Consider the following 3,856-nt stretch of genomic DNA (forward strand, 5'->3'; position numbering starts at 1 on the left):
TCACATATGTGTGCTGCAAATTTATCTTTGATTTGTTTATTCATTTCTTAATTGAGCCTTTTATTGAGCCACACGTTTTGGTTTGATGAAGTCCAGTTTACCATCTTTAATAGTTTGTTCTTTTTGTATCTGGTCTGAGAAGTTTTTGCTTACCTCCAGATTGTAAACATACTGTCTGACACTTTCTTTTTTTTTAGATTTTATTTTTAAGTAATCTCTACACCCAACATGGGGCTCGAACTCACAACCCTGAAATCAAGAGTTGCACGCTCTTTTGACAGAGCCGGCCAGGTGCCCCTTACGTATTCTTCTATAAACCCTGTATGTGAGTTTTATATTTAGGTCTGTAGAGGCACCTGGGTGGCTCAGTTGGTTAAGTGTCTGACTTCAGCTCAGGTCATGATCTCTCAGTTCATGGGTTCGAGCCCTGCGTCAGGCTCTGTGCTGACAGCTCGGAGCCAGGAGCCCGCTTTGGAGTCTGTGTCTCCCTTTCTCTCTGGCCTTCCCCTGCTCATACTCTGTCTCTCAAAAATAAATAAACGTTAAAATTTTTTTTTAATTTATTTAAGTTTTTAATCTAAAATTCGTTTTTGAGCATGGACTTAGATAGAGGTCAGGGTTCAAGGTAGATATTTAGATGGATCACACCATATGGGAGGAAAATAAAACTTTTCTTTTGCCTGACCTGATTGAATTCCTTTGGCACCTTGGTTAAATTTCAGTTCTGTATATGTGTATATGTGTGCAGCCTATTTCTGGACTGTTCTATAGCACTGACCTTTTTGTCCATCTTGATAGGAGTATTACACCATCTTGGTTGTTCTCACTTTATAAGTCTTGAAATCAGGTAGTGTTAGCCCTCTGTTTTTTTCAAACTCGCCTCGGCTATTCTGCACCCTTTGAATTTCCATGTAAAATGTAGAATCCTCTTTTCTATTTCCTCAAAATAGCCTGCTGGAATTGTTTTGGGGATTTTGCTAACTGTGTTTATGAGGACATGGAAAATGGCGTGCTTAACAATATTAAGCCTTTCAATAAACATTTATTTAGGTCATCTTTAATTTCTCCCGGCAGTATTTTGTGATTTCTCAGGCCAGAAGTCTTCTGCCAAATTCATTGTTAGATAATTGATGTTTTGCTGCCACTGTAAATAGCATTGCTTGATTTATTTTTCAATTTGTTTTTGCTAATATATTACACTACAGTTGATTTGTGTATGTTGATCTTACAATCTGCAACCTTGCTAAATACACTTAATAGTTTTAGTAGTTTGTTTATTCCTTAGGCCTTTCTGGATACACAATCATGTCATTTGCACGGACAGTTTTAGATTTGCCAATCTGTATGACTTTTCTCTCTTTTTCTTGCCTTGTGCTGGCTAGGACCTGTAGCATAATATCGGATTCAAGCGGNTTTTTTTTTAAGCTTATTTATTTATTTTGAGACCAAGAGAGTGTGTGAGCGGGGGGAATGGGCAAAGAGAGAGGGAGACAGAGAATCCCAAGCAGGCTCCATGCCGTCCGTGCAGAGCCCGATATGAGGTTCGAATTCACGAACCGTGAGATCCTGACCAAATCAAGAGTCTGACACTTAACTGACCGAGCCACCCAGGCGCCCTGAGAGCAGACATTCTTGACTTGTTCTCAAACTTATGAGAACAACATTCAGCCTATAGATTTCTCATAGTTGCCCGTTATCAGGCAACTGTGAGATAACACAGTTATTTCGTCTAGCTCTTGTTTCCGGAGAAGTCTTTCTCAATATCGTGAAGGGATGTTGAGTGTTTTCAAATGCTTTTTCTGCCTCTGCTCCTGGAGGTGCCATGTTTCTCTTTTATTCTGCTTCGTTCTGTGTATTCCGTTGAATTTTATTCGTACTTGTAAACCAGCTCTGTGTTCCTGGGACCCAGTAGTTTGTCACAGAGTTTTAATTCCCCCCAAAGTTCTCCCTTCCCACTGTTACTGGAAGTTTTAATTTGGCTATTAAACGTGAATATACATGTATTCAAGTAGCAGCGGTTAGTGACCATCTCTGCACTGCCGCTATACCGGTGACTAAAGAAACGTTTCCCATAAAAAGAAGATCTCATTCCTACCCTTGAAGAGTCACAGGCCTATTTGGAAAGTCAGCGACATAGGTGACGGGCAAGTACGGTGAGAGATACCCACCCAGTGAATTATCAGAGTAGGATAAAAGGGACTAGGGTCTTCGGTCTTAAAGGGGTTAACCAAGTAAGGGGGGTAAAGGGCCGAGAGCGCGGCAGGAACAAAGACCCGAGTTAAGACAACACCGCGGTGCTTCAGCATAACTACTGGGAGTTCATTGTTGTTGGAGCGTAAAGTACAAGGCTGGGCATGGTGAATGATAAGATTATGGAGATAGCGGCCAGACTGCTGCAGGTCTCGGATGCCAAGTGAAAGAACTTGTCCTTTGCTCCGTGAATGAAGGAATAGCCATCGTGAGGTTTTACGAAGGGGAGAGGGACGTGGTCAGGTTTGCATTTTAACCAGAAGCCTATGGCACCTGGATTGAAGGGTGCCGAGGCTGGAGGCAGGAAGATCAATTAGAAGACAGTAACGAGGTCTTCAGCCTTGGCAGGGGGAGTAGAGATAGAGAGGAAGGGTCGGATTGGAGAACCGTGGAGGAAGCAACACCGGCAGAAGTCGGTGGTGAGCTGATGGGAGGGTGAGTGAGGAGGGAGCCTGTCCGTTTTCCGGAGCTGCGGTAGCGAGGGCTACGCATGTGCATTGCGTCACAGTTCGGCGTCTAGAAGTCTGAAGTCAGTGTGTCCACAGGACTGTGTTCTCACCGAGACCCTGGGTAGAGGCTTTCCTTGCCTCTTCCTAGCTTCCGGTGGTGGCCGCTGGTCTCTGGTCCCTTGATGTCATAGCTGCATTACTCCGGCTCTGCCTCTAAAGTCACATGGCAGTCTCTGCCTGCCTGTATGGTCGCCACTCCTCTCGGGTTAAGGGCCCAGCCTCCTCCAGTCTGACCTCACCTTAACTACCTCTACCTGCAGGGACCCTGTTTCCATAAATAAGGTCACATTCTGAAGTACCGGGGGTCAGGACTTCAAAATCTCTTTTTGAGGGACACAGGTCCCCCCCTCCCATGACAGGGCCAAGTCAAAACTACTCGTAGGTTTTCTAGCTAAGGGTTCATAGGGTGTCGCCCCTGGCTCGATAGAAAAGACAAGGGAAAGAACTGGGTTAGGAAGAAGTGGAGCTCACAACTACCTAAAGGGCATACAAGGAGAACTGTTAAGGCGTTCAGGTCCATAAACCTCAAGAACATCTCTTTAAGATAGAAACAACCCAGGGCCCAAGCTGGGGCGCCTGGGTGGCCCAGTCAGTTGAGCCACTGAGTTCGGCTCAGGTCATTATCCCAAGGTTCGTGGGTTCGAGCCCCGCGTCGGGCTTTGCGCTGACCATGCGAGCCTATTCGGCCCCTCTGCCTCCCTCTCTCTCTGTCCCTCCCCCATTCTCTCTCTCTCAAAAATAAATAAACGTTAAAAAAAAAAAAAGAAAGATAGAAACAAGCTGTTGAGGCTTACCAGTAGAGCAGCCACGGGCCTCATCGTTTTATTGTTGAGATGAGCGTTCATAAAGTAATGTATAGCAGCTGTTATCATTCTGGCAGGGTCGGAGATCTCTATCGTGAGCTATTATCCTGTCCTCACAAATTTTAGGGCCAACAGTCAGGAAGGAAGTGTTGTTTACCAAAGCTGCAACATCGTAATAAACATGTGTATTGCTCACACAACAGCTTGAAAGTTGTCTAGTCTTCTTGAGACTGTTACGTTATGTGTAAATATAACTTCTATATATATATATAACATCTGTAGGCTTTGGGGAAA

At 44.5% G+C, this 3,856-nt stretch overlaps 1 protein-coding gene across 1 annotated transcript in view; it reads left to right on the plus strand.

Annotated features, from left to right (window-relative positions):
• DOCK11 (dedicator of cytokinesis 11) overlaps positions 1-3,856 on the plus strand; it is a 147,138-nt gene that overhangs the window by 120,325 nt on the left and 22,957 nt on the right. The window lies entirely within an intron of this gene.

This window comes from Crocuta crocuta, unplaced genomic scaffold (assembly GCF_008692635.1).
Source record: "Crocuta crocuta isolate KB4526 unplaced genomic scaffold, BGI_CrCroc_1.0 scaffold1269, whole genome shotgun sequence".
Classification (NCBI taxonomy): Eukaryota; Metazoa; Chordata; class Mammalia; order Carnivora; family Hyaenidae; genus Crocuta; species Crocuta crocuta.